The following is a 13750-nucleotide window of genomic DNA, read 5'->3' as shown; positions in this document are numbered from 1 at the left end:
CTAGCGTAGAGGCAAGTCGGATGTGTCGCAGACGATTGAACGTACACGCGCAGGCAGCGGGTGTGGTTGAACAAGCTTGGATTCCGCACAAGCGATGTTCGATTGGCGAAGACAAACCTCGCCTAAGGTCCGACAAAGCAACAAAGCCGGGGCGAAAAATATATATGGGGCTTAATTCTCCTTAAGGCTGGTCGTGAGCGTGTATAGATCACGACGCCGCACGGTCAAGAACACAGGACCGTGACAATTGTGCTAAGTACATGGGGTTTCCCCGCGAGAGTTCAAATCTCTCAGGCGACGTGAAATAAAATTTTAATGCCGAGTTAATTAGATATTTTTATTTTTTTTTTCTTTCATTTTTTTTTAAAAATCTATGAGAAAACGTTTAACTTACATATTTTTGTATAGCTTAGACCTCTACTACAAAGGACACGTGTCGTTTTGCCCGAGTGGTTAAGGCGTGTAACTGCTAAGTACATGGGGTTTCCCCGTGAGAGTTCGAATCTCTCAGGCGACGTGAAATAAAATTTTAATGCCGAGTTAATTAGATATTTGTATTTTTTTCTTTTATTTTTTTTTAAAATCTATTAGAAAACGTTTAACTTACATATTTTTGTATAGCTTAGACCTCTACTACAAAGGACACGTGTCGCTTTGGCCGAGTGGTTAAGGCATGTGCTTGCTAAGTACATGGGGTTTCCCCGTGAGAGTTTGAATCTCTCAGGCGACGTGAAATAAAATTTTAATGACCTCTATACTACAAAAGATACGTGTCGCTTTGGCCGAGTGGTTAAGGCGTGTCCTGCTAATTTCATGGGCTTTCCCCGCGATAGTTCGAAATAAAATTTTAATGCCGAGTTAATTAGATAATTGTATTTTTTTTCTTTTATTTTTTATAAAATCTATTAGAAAACGTTTAACTTACAAATTTTTGTATAGCTTAGACCTCTACTACAAAAGACACGTGTCGCTTTGACCGAGTGGTTAAGGTGTGTGCCTGCTAAGTACATGGGGTTTCCCCGCGATAGTTCGAATCTCTCAAGCGACGTGAAATAAAATTTTAATGCCGAGTTAATTAGATATTTGTTTTTTTTTCTTTTATTTTTTTTAAAATATATAAGAAAAAGTTTAACTTTCAAATTTTTGTATAGCTTAGACCTCTACTACAAAGGACATGTGTTGCTTTGGTCGAGTGGTTAACGCCTGTGCCCTAAGTACATCGGGTTTCCCCACAATAGTTTGAATCTCTCGGGCGACGTGAAATAAAATTTTAATGCCGAGTTAATTAGATATTTGTATTTTTTTTCTTTTATTTTTTTTAAAATCTATTAGAAAAAGTTTAACTTTCAAATTTTTGTATAGCTTAGACCTCTACTACAAAGGACACGTGTCGTTGTGGGCGAGTGGTTAAGGCGTGTGCCTGCTAAGTACATGGGGTTTCCCCGCGATAGTTCGAATCTCTCAGTGACTTTAAATAAAATTTTAATGTCGAGTTAATTAGATATTTGTTTTTTTTTTCTTTTATTTTTTTTAAAATCTATTAGAAAAAGTTTAACTTTCAAATTTTTGTATAGCTTAGACCTCTACTACAAAGGACATGTGGTACTTTGGCCGAGTGGTTAAAGCATGTCCGTGCTAAGTACATGGGGTTTCCCCGCGATAGTTTGAATCTCTCAGGCGACGTGAAATAAAATTTTAATGACCTCTACTACAAAGGACACGTGTTGCTTTTGCTGAGTGGTTAATGCGTGTGCCTGCTAAGTACATGGGGTTTCCCGGTGATAGTTCCAATCTCTCAGGCGACGTGAAATAAAATTTTAATGCGGTGTTAATTAGATATTTGTATTTTTTTTCTTTTATTTTTTTAAAAATCTATTAGAAAAAGTTTAACTTTTAAATTTTTGTATAGCTTAGACCTTTACTACAAAGGACACGTGTCGCTTTGTCCGAGTGGTAAAGGCTTGTGCCTGCTAAGTACATGGGGTTTCCCCGGTTTCCCCGCGAGAGCTCGAATCTCTCAGGCGACGTGAAATAAAATTAATGCCAAGTTAATTAGATATTTGTTTTTTTTTTCTTTTATTTTTTTTAAAATCTATTAGAAAAAGTTTAACTTTCAAATTTTTGTATAGCTTAGACCTCTACTACAAAAGACATGTGTTGCTTTGGCCGAGTGGTTAAGGCATGTCCGTGCTAAGTACATGGGGTTTCCCCGCGATAGTTTGAATCTCTCAGGCGACCCCGCGAGAGTTCGAATCTCTCAGGCGACGTGAAATAAAATTAATGCCGAGTTAATTAGATATTTGTTTTTTTTTTTGTTTTTTTTTTATATCTATTAGAAAAAGTTTAACTTTCAAATTTTACCTCTACTACAAAAGACATGTGTTGCTTTGGCCGAGTGGTTAAGGCATGTCCATGCTAAGTACATGGAGTTTCTCGGCGATAGTTTGAATCTCTAGGCGACGTGAAATAAAATTTTAATGATCTCTACTACAAAGGACATGTGTTGCTTTGGTCGAGTGGTTAAGGCGTGTGCCTGCTAAGTACATGGGGTTTCCCCGCAATAGTTCGAATCTCTCGGGCGACGTGAAGTAAAATTTTAATGCCGTGTTAATTAGATATTTGTATTTTTTTCTTTTATTTTTGGCCGAGTGGTTATGACGTTTGCTTGCTAAGTACATGGGGTTTCCCCGCGAGAGTTCGATTCTGTTAGGCGACGTGAAATAAAATTTTAATGCCGAGTTAATTAGATATTTGTTTTTTTTTTTCCTTAATTTATTTTTATTTTTTTTAAAAATCTATTAGAAAAAGTTTAACTTTCAAATTTTTGTTTAGTTTAGACCTCTACTACAAAAGACATGTGTTGCTTTGGCTGAGTAGTTAAAGTGTGTGCCTGTAGTTAAGGTGTGTGCCTGCTAAGTACATGGGGTTTCTCCGTGAGAGTGCAAATCTCTCATGCGACGCAAAATATAATTATAATGTCGAATTACTTTGCATAGACCTCTACTACAAAAGATATAAGTTGCTTAGATATAAGTTGCTTAGATATAAGTTGCTTTGGCAGAGTTGTTAAAGGTATTTGCTTGTTAAGTACAAACCCAGTGGGTTTCCTTGTGGGAGTTCCTCGTGGGAGTTCGAATGAAAGAATGTTCTCTATTTTTGATTCATACCGAGAGATTCATGTGGGGCCTCGTAGTTAGTGGCTTTTTGGACCTCTCTTGGCATATCCTATTGTCTTTGATCATAATGTGAAATACATTAAATATTTAAAATTTTTAAATACATTAAATATTTAAATTTTTTCTAAAATTTCGTACCCTTTTTTGGTCCTTTTATGCTTTCTTTTTACTATTTTGAAATTTAGACAAACGCTATGGCAGCATGAAAACAATCGGGGGTTACACTCGAGGAAAAGATCACGTGACACCCGAATAAAGGAGGGGTACATGAATGAAGTGAGACAGATCCGAATGAGAGTACTTCTAAAGATATAATGACTAAGAAACTTAAAAGTTACCATCTTTACCAAAATGGTGCACTTTCCTTTTGTAGGTTCAACAAAGAAATCCTAAATTAAATTGCTTTCCTTGGATAGGAAAAAAAATTTATGTTGGGTGACCTTAGAGAAATATTTTTAGAAAGTATGTGAATGAAGATAAAGCATTTTCAAAGAATTTGTGTCAGTTTGTGGGGATAATCTTCACTCTTAGAAGTGAGAAACAAATACTATGACCATGTTGCACTAGAATGTTGGGGCCATCAAGTGCTAAATCCAGATTTCAAATTTGGGATTCAAAATTCTAATTTGAATCTTAGACAAACACGACATCAATGAAAAATAAAATAGTTTAAATAAGTTGTATAAGAAATAAAATAGTTTAAATAAGTTGTATAAGGAGGTAATCTAATTCTAGTTTTATCTCTTGGTTGATTCAAATTTTGTACAAGGAGAGGTGTTAATCTCTCTTTGATTCAAGAGTTCTTGCTTCAACAAAACCTTGGATCGTTGGGCTGAGAATTATGGTTTCCTTATCACCGGTTCTCACAATTTTCTTTATGGTTCCAGAAATTAGACTTCAAGATGGATCTACTAAAGAAAATTTGGAGCAATCGAATACCAAAAGCTCAAGAACAAAGGACCCGAACGTCAACGTCGAGGTAAGTAGTCATCTTAGACTTTTCTTAAGAAATACTTTAGAAATCATTTGGATTTCATTAGGGAACTTAAGCTAAGCATGAATTAATGGAACCATGAGATAAGATTCCGAACTAAGCGATTTGCTCGAGATTCAATTAACATTAAAATTATCAACTAAATAAACTCTGGTGCTCATGAAATTTTAATGCTAAGCATATGATGGCATTTTAAGATTATATATGAAACTTTTTTGTCGTTAGAAAAGATTAAGTAGCTAAACCAAGTAATGGTGTAAAATAATCGTAATGCCCCTAAGGTAACCTACCTTTGATTCATGTTCCGAATGATCTCCAAATGTCATAAAATTGTTTCAGACGCCTTATTTCATTATTTATAAGGATCATATTAAGTTTTTGAATCATTAGATTATATTTGGGGCTCGAACCAAGTTTAGGATGCTAAATGACTAGAATGCCTCTAGAGTAACGTATCATTGGTTCATGACCTAAATGATATGAATTTTTTAATGAATGGAATAAGGTGTAATTTTAAGGATATTCAAGAAGTTTGGTAGTCATGGGAGTTCGGTTAGGGGTTGAACCAAGAATAAAGTGTAAAATGACTCAAATGCCCCTACTTGCGTGACCATTGGTTTATGGACCAAATGACTCCAAATGACCTAATATTTTATATATAGTCTATTTTCAGGGATATAAGGTGTTAGGCAAGATTTAAAATTAGTATTTTTTTTAGGGGTTATACCAAGAATAAGTACAAAACGACAAAAATGACCTACATGCCTAAGCTTTAGTTTATGGACCAAAGAAACTCCAAATGACTTAAAGATTTTATATATGCCTATTTTCAATTATATAAGAGGCTATGAAAGTTTTCAAAGTTATTGGAGCATGCAAAGAGGCTAAACCAAGAACAAGGATAAAATGACCAAAATACTCCTAAGACAATGACAATTCCAAGGTTCAAACTCTCTCCAAATAACCTAAGGATTTAAGTAAAGCCTATATATAGGGACATGGAGATCTACACAAGAGTTGTGAGAGTTTGAAATATTTTAAGAGATAAATAAATGGCCAAAATACCTATATAAGGATTCTAATATGTTTTCGAGGCGGAATAGAACAAGTTTTATGAATCCCATAAGAGACATATGCCATGTAAGTTTCCAAGGACATTAGAACATGATTGGGCTATAAGCCAAGATTTAAAGGAAATGACTAAACTATCCCTAAAGGCCCTAGTAAGGATCCCTGGTTTGTCTAATTATCTCAAGACACATGTTAGGATCCTTATAGAGACTTAGGCAAGTTGTTATGGAGTTCACACATACATGGCCTATGAGATTTTCGACTCATGTGTTGTTATGCTATGAGAATAACCTTTTGTGCAAGAACTAAAGAAACCATGAGACTAGGAAAACACTCCAAAGAAAAGTACCAAGAAAATAGCACAACACCATCCCTTAGACCACCAAGACTCAAGAACATGAAGAGAAACTCATGTATGATATTATACAATTAGAACATATTTAGGGTATGACCCAACACTGAAACGGTAAAAGATGAAAAATACTCTTACCACTTAAAATTATTCATGAAGATTCTAGTTATGACAAATATGGTCTCACGATTGACTTGAGCTCATGAGGATGACATGTTACACAAACAAGAAATGTACACTTTAGGGCCATGAATTCTAAGCATGTCATCAAGATAGAGTGTGTTACCAGTACGCATTACTCTAGGGTTAGCCTAGGAGGCTATGCAAAGATTTTCTAGCCTAACGATATGAACAAGACATGAGCATTACACACTCCATGCCCTAAAGTTACCATGATTTTAAAGAATGCTAGGTAATACTCTAATTATGTTCAAGGTGACTCATGACCTCTTACCATGCGGTGCTTACCGAGGCCCATATTTTTCTCTTCTAGGTGGGATGCCCTGCATCACGGTTCTACATATTCAACCATGCAACATCGTAATCTTGACACACTCACTACAAGCCTTAAGAGAAACTTAAGCCCCATATATATATTTTTCATCGGACTTTGTGGCTTTTTCAAACCTTAGGCGAGGTTTGTCTTCGCCAATCGAACATCGCTTGTGTAGAATCCAAACTTGTTCGATCACACATGTCACTTACGCGTGCATGTTCAATAGTCTGCAATACAACGGATATGCCTCTACACTAGACCAAATGATATGAACCAAGGTATCAATCATACAAGATAAGTTTTAATGAAGATGTAAAGATAATGTTGTTCAAATTATCACAAGATGCTGCAATTCATGCCACATTAAAGAAGAATCAAGCTCCATTTATTCTTGAATGACTACAAATTTTTTGTGGATGAAAATTTATTTCTTTAATACATTTTAATGTTTATTTACATAGTGGCTAATTATGGTCATAGTGTATATACCTAGTGAATAGTTATAGTCATGAAGTATGAAAGTTACAACTCTTGGATTGCCGAGGGAAGGTTAAGGTTTTCATTTTGAGGCTATATAAAGTCATGTATATTATTTTGTTAAATAGACTTGAAAGATATAGTGAAAGAAGCATTTGTGCTTCCATTTAGCCAATGGCTAAGTTTATTTGCAATTGTGTATAGTTTAGGTTGCATGTAGAATCATTTTGTTGGGACTTATGCCCTAAAGCCTCGTAATTAATTATTTAGTTTTTAACAATAATTTTATTATTTTATTTATAATTTAATTGTTATCAATGGTATGAAAATCCAAAGTTATTAATGTAATCTTGAACAGTATGTGGTTGATATACAAGAGGATGGTGTTCAGGTAATAACTTAAAGAGTCTATAGTATATGGATAAGGTTGGGTGCCTTATCCTGGTAACACTATTGATACGGCCCACTTTAAAATCGTTACAAATGATTTGATCCAAATCGTGCATGTGGAGACATGTAAGTGGGGGTATCCTATACAATGAGTTTGTATAAGACTGAACAAAGAAATATTTAATCTATGTTTATAAATCCATTAATTGAGAAGATTAATATTTCACATGATCATATGTGACTCAATCTTAATCCTGAGTGAGTTATGAACTCTCGCCAGTAAGAGCTTGTCCTTTAATTTACATGGGTGAGAATGAATGTGTTAGCGGATTGAATATGCCTACTATTTTGGGAACTTGATCAAATAGAGAGTTGGGAATATAGCATCATGAGATGGAATTCATTCCTTTCATATAAGGAAAGTACTGATTTCGGGACTTGAACAATGAGGCCCCACCCTCTCATTGCCCTCAGAGGGACTTGGTTTATAATTCGACCATAAACAAATTGTTCTTTAACTTTCTCTCTCCTCCCAGACGTCTTCTATGGTCGTTTTCTCATTTTCGTCCCTTGTGGATATGAGTTGTATTGCTCCTCTGGTAGCTTCCTCTTCGTCGACGGTCTTGTAACGTTTTTATGCACCTATAAATGCGTGAATCTCTACGTTACGACTTTCCTTAAACCCATCCTCGTCGGCGACACGAAATGATATAGCGGCCCCAATATACGATGTACTTACCACCAAAATATGGAGGTCCGTTACTTATCCTTTTTGTGGTGTGAGTGCGTTCTCCGTTGTAAGAAAACGAGATCGAGGTCCCGGCATCGCGTTCAGAAAAAAACCCTTTATCTTCTCCTTATCCCTCTCTGTCTGTAACTCCTTTCTCTTTTTAGGTGCTCGGTAGATGACATACTACTAAGTGGGGTGTGTTGCTGCAAGGTGGGTTAGTGGGTCAGTTGGGTGGCACGAAAATTCTGGCAAGTTGCCTGAATTTTAACGAGGCCTCAACCTTCCTTTTGAAATCATGAATTTGCAAGATTTGAGAAAGTCTCATGAGAAAGTTAGGTGTCATTTCTAAAAGTTGCCGAATGGCATATGATAAGTCTATGACTAGAACTCTTGATGCAAATTGGAGCTATGGAGGCATGATTCTAGGTATATTTAAACAAGTAACCATATTGAATTCCCTTTAGACGTTACTGGTGGGAATCACCATGGTTTTCTTTGAAATTAAAATATACATGTTATGTATAAGCACTTAGATGAGGTACATTCTTAGACCAATGAGGTAGATTCATATTAGTCGCAATACGATTATACCTTACTTAGAACTCTATCTGTTTCGAGTATATGGCATTGTGTATTGAAGTAAAGTAGAGGCTCTTATCAAGACTTTTGTCATAAACATACTTTGGATGGATTAGGGATAACATGAATAGCATGAGATGACATACTTGAGGGTCCCTCCCTCCCGATCATGACATGATATTATGATCCAACTTTTGTCATAACCTATTCCTTAGTATGTATGCATCCGGTCGCAATTATAGAACCTCAATATCCCTAGACCATATATGGTATCATGTGCTGAAATGATTTAGTGCTTCAACAAGACCTTTGTTACATAAACTAGTCTTTGGGTGGTCCGGAGATCATATGGATACATTATGAGATGAGAGAAACGAGTATGACATGATATTATTGTCCTACTTCAGAATTGTCATCTATTCTTTGGTATGTATGCAATCAAATAAGATTAAAATCTTAGCTTCTACAAGTCATCAGTGTCACTCAAACGTGGGTCATGCCTCACCATGACATGCATGGATCAATATATCGTCGCGCCTCACCATGCTCATCGATATGTATGTATCACACAACACACACATACACATATAATAAATAAATACATACATACATGTATGTGTATGTATATAGCACATACTTATACATTTTTATAATTTTCATATTCTTTTATAATTTTCATCATTTTTTTTTAAATATGCAAAATTTACCATATATTCATTCAATATTCTTTTATTAAAAAAGATTTGCCATAAAATTTGAAAAATCCACTTAATAATAATTATTTATTGATAAAAAAAATAACTAATTTCGATAATAGACTTTATATGATTTTAGAAGTACTTTATTATAATTTTATTTTGATTTTTGATTTATTTATGTTTTAATTTTATTATTGGATCCATACATTATTTATTTTCTATTTTCTATTTTTAAAAAATAAAATAAAATTTGCAACTATGAACCTAATTTAAGAAAATTTCTTAGTAAAAAAATATATAATTTTTTTTAACAAAAATATCAAAAGAATAAATAGAGATTAATATTGAGTTATCCAATATTGAAAATTGAGACTATTAATAAAAAAATAATTGATCTAATGAAAGGTTAATCAAATGAATATAGAAATATCATTTAAAACTAAACAAACAATTATTTTGGATTTAACATGTTTTAGACCTCATTTAATTGAATGGGAAACTTTTTCAATCTTATAAATCCTTATAAAATAATGAAGTTGCCTAATCTAACCCTAAAAAATTCACGTTAGGTTGATTCAAGTTGTTCGAGTAATTTACTAAAAAAAAATATTAATAAAAATAAATTGTTAATATAAAAAACTTTTGTTAATTTATTTTTAAATAAGAATTTAGTTGACTTCTTTCTTGGAGTAACTATTTTAACACTCTAATACACATAAAATAATTTTAAAAGAACAAACAACACAAACAAGATGCCAAATTTAAAACGTTCTCACTGTTTCCTTACACTAAATCCAACCATTTAATTTACCACCAAAATTTTTACCCTTAAAATAATAATAATAGTAATAAATTCCTTTTCTATTTTTAATTCCTAAATTATCCTATAAAATTTTTTTGGTCCTCCTAATAAAAAAAAGTCATAAACTCACTAACAAAATTCATCATGGAAATCCACAAAAGTCAGTGTAATTATTGTTTTCTTTCTCTTTGAATTTCATTTTTTTTTTGTTTTTTTTTGTTTTCTTTTGATCCATCTTGTGGGCTTGACTTGTTCTACTTTTTATTGATTTTTCTTTCGGATTACTGAAAATGATTATGGATTTTTGTTCAAAAGGGCGATTTGTTGAAGAACTTTTTTTTTCTTAGAACCGAAAATTCGAAAATGCACACAATGCAAAGATGAACACATAAACCCAACTGCAGTTTCAGCATTATTTTCTTGAGCAACAAAAAGATATTGAATCATCTTCGATTTTTTTCGGCAGCTTACCGTGGCGAGAATCTCGACCGTGATCATACTGGCATTGGTGAGCTTTGCCACCGTAGACGCTGAATCCGCCCTTGAGTTCGAACTCTTTGAAATTTCAGGCAATCAATTGTCGGAAACACTCGGCGTTGCTGACAGAGTTTGGCGGCGTCGGCGACGGAGTAACTTCAAATACTCTCGTGTTCCGGAAAGCAATTGAACATCTCAACACACTGGTGGTGGATGACAGTGCTCAATTGGTCGTGCCATCGGGGAAATGGCTAACCGAAAGTTTTAATCTGACTAGCCATTTCACACTTTTTATCGATAAAAAAAGCTAAAATTCTTGCATCCTAGGTTGGACCTATGACTACTTTATTTTTATAAAGCTAACAATTTTGGGAGTGGTGATTTGAATTTTAATCTTTAATCGAAAATAAATGAGTTAAATTTGTTCCTCATAATTTAATGGTAGACTGAATGAGAATGGCCACTTGTGGAAGTTCTCCCATCTTATGGGAGAGGAAGAGATGCTCGGGTGGACGGTACAACAGTCTCATTTTTTGAACTAATCTCACCGATATAGTTATCACCGGTGATTATTTTTCTTTAACCTTTTAACATTTTAATTTTTTTAAATGGTTTCCAAAATTGTAATCTTATAGGGTTATGTACTATCAGAATTTAATAAAAAAAAATTAAGGTAAATGAAAACATAAGAAAAATATTTATAGAAAATAAAGTTGGGCTGATGACATGGTTTAGGTAACAACAGTACAATCGACGGTCAGGGATCTTCTTGGTAGGAAAAGTTTAAGAAAGGGGAGCTCAAGGTAACATGACCATATGTGATCGAGATCATGTACTTTGATCAAATCCAGATCTCAGATCTCACTTTGATCAACTCACCTTCTTGGTTCGTCCATCCGATCTATAGAAAGTTTGACTATTTCACTTCAATTCCAATATACTTGTATTTTATGATTATGCTTAAAAAAAAAAAAAAATAGTTAAAACTAGTAATAGTATATCATTCAAATTACTCCCAACTAAAAAGAATTTTGAATTACATATATACATTATTATGATTTATTTTTAATTTAGTTTGGTTTGGTTGGGTCAAGTACCCAACATTGACCGAATCAATCCTGGTTCCCTTCTTTTATACCTTTAAAACTTTAGGGTTCTTTTCTTGGTCAATCTCTCTCCCTAATTCTCTATTCAATTTATCCAATTCTTGTTCGAACACTCGAATCGAATACTGCTACATTGTCTCTGGTGGCGATTGCATCACCATCAAGAGTGGATGGGACCAATATGGTATCAAGTTTGGAATGCGGACTGAGGACCTTGTCATTTGTCGCCTCACTTGCATCTCACCAGATTCTGCAATATCGCCCTTGGCAGCGAAATGTCGATTGCAGTGACGTTTAACACACAGTCTGCTGTCAGAAACTACTTATCTATAGCAGACTATACGATATTGTCGTCCATCATGCTTCCTTGGTCATTTTCATTCGAAACTACTTACTTGTTAGTCTACATTGGTAAATTTATTTCCATCTCAATTGTCATAATATTGTGTATTTTAACTATGTTCGAGACGTCTAACTGAAACATCTGACCTTCCATAGCAAAATCATTTTCATGCATATACTAGCATTTAGTAGCTTACTAAACTACAGCTTCCCATTTACATTTACAGTACCAACTTTGCATCATCCATACTTCAATTTACATTTACATTCCATGCAAGGTAAATCATAACATATTCTACATTATAATAAACATAGAATTAATTATAATATACATAGAATTAAGGCAACAATAATTCAGTTAACTATAATACAGTAAATGGTGTCAAAATTCAATTATGAGTGATATTTTATAATGACATGCAGTAACAACATACCCAATCAATGATGTTTCTTTTTTTTATCTTACGCATGGCATATCTGACGGTGACGGGACATCAGCAGTGGGACCATGGAACATTCACAAACTAGACATGTCTTGGTCATTCTTAGGTTCCAAAGAGGTCTACTAGGTTCCTAAAGAGGCAATGTGACTTAACACAAACTTTCAACTTAAGAATCTCTATTCTAACTCCTCAAATCTTTCTTAGTCTGGAAGCACTAGGGTTTAGACTCCTCATCACCGCTCATGATCCTAGGATTTTCAGTCTACTGGATGAGTCTTGATCTAGGTCGTCATCTAACCAGCTTGACTCTAGCACCCTAGTCTTAACTATGTGCAGATAAACACACTTTACAAGGAGAACACACAATCGATCACTTGAAGCTAAGCATAATATATCATGAATTCATTCAAGCTCAACGAGGAGATAACATTCATTTGTTGCTCGAAGCACAAACTAAAGTATCCCAATCTATTTTCTAGCATAGTGAAAAGTATTTAAATCATCACGCAGCGTAAATCCTCATCCTAGGGGCATTTTAGTAATTTTTCTTAATATAAATAGCATTCTCATCCAAATTACCCTTCTAGTATCCTAAACATGCATATTCTATGTAACAACCCAAAATTTTCTACTTAATTTAAGGTCACTACTGTCTACGTATCATAAACATTGAATGCGGAAGACTTCATTTAAATTTCATAAAACATAAACTTTATCTTAAAACACAGCCATGGACTTACGTGTTTCAAAAACATCTTTAAAATGACACAGCAAAAGACTAAATAAAATGAATAAGAGTTTAAGTTAAAAACATCATATTCTAGCTATGTCTAAGAAAATAAATATCATTATCCTACGCATGTGTCATGGTCTAGAATTGCGATGTCGTCGTCAGCCATACAGGAATGCCTTGTCTTAACTTGAAAAATGTAGTAGCACATGACTTGAGTATTTAAAGAAATACTCAGTAAGTGACCCCACTATTGGGGTTAAATGCAACAATCACATGCAATGAGATGATGGGACCTATCTTTCATTTCGTTTTTCCTATGGTGTTGTCCTAACGGGTAATTTTGGACGTGTACCATATACTCTCCACACAGCCGATACGTGCGAGTATGGGCTCACCAGCTAGTTCGCACACCGCTGGACCACTTTCCTTATCTAGTGGGCATACTCTAGGAGCCCCTTAGGCCGGACACCCGCTAAAACTAGTAACCGTCATAGCAGCCCTATGCACGTGCCACAGTCTCTGCTCGCGATGCCGCCGTCCTCCGTACAAGTGCGCCTTGCCTTTACCTGAAAAATGAAATGGCACACGGCCTGAGTATTTCAAAGAATACCCAGTAAGTGGCCCCACTATAGGGGGCCATGCAAATGCAAACACATGCAATCATGATTTAGGGACCTATCTCTAATCATCTTAGGGGTGGCCTCCAGTCTCGGACAAATTGGATGTGTAGTACTTCCCTACACACGACTCACACGTGCGAGTGTGAGTCCCCAGGGCGCTCGCACACCCCCTGGACCCTCTGGTCAAGCTAATCTGTAGCGACGTCCGGAGGTCAGCGGAACCCCATAGTGTCATGCGCCTCATGAACACCCTCATCTGTGTGC

At 34.9% G+C, this 13750-nt stretch overlaps 3 non-coding genes and 1 pseudogene across 3 annotated transcripts; all 4 read left to right on the top strand.

Moving 5' to 3' along the window:
* The first annotated feature begins 435 nt into the window (after positions 1–435).
* Positions 436–517, top strand: TRNAS-GCU. Its single transcript has one exon. It is a non-coding gene; the product is annotated as a tRNA-Ser (tRNA).
* Positions 518–648: 131 nt separating this feature from the next.
* Positions 649–730, top strand: TRNAS-GCU. Its single transcript has one exon. It is a non-coding gene; the product is annotated as a tRNA-Ser (tRNA).
* A 236-nt stretch (positions 731–966) lies between these two features.
* TRNAS-GCU lies at positions 967–1048 on the top strand. Its single transcript has one exon. It is a non-coding gene; the product is annotated as a tRNA-Ser (tRNA).
* Positions 1049–4017: 2969 nt separating this feature from the next.
* LOC111783862 lies at positions 4018–12413 on the top strand (annotated as a pseudogene).
* The last annotated feature ends 1337 nt before the right edge of the window (positions 12414–13750 follow it).

This window comes from Cucurbita pepo, unplaced genomic scaffold (genome assembly GCF_002806865.2).
Source record: "Cucurbita pepo subsp. pepo cultivar mu-cu-16 unplaced genomic scaffold, ASM280686v2 Cp4.1_scaffold000109, whole genome shotgun sequence".
Classification (NCBI taxonomy): Eukaryota; Viridiplantae; Streptophyta; class Magnoliopsida; order Cucurbitales; family Cucurbitaceae; genus Cucurbita; species Cucurbita pepo.
Note: the sequence above shows the minus strand (reverse complement) of the source record. Positions and strands in the feature narration are given on the sequence as shown.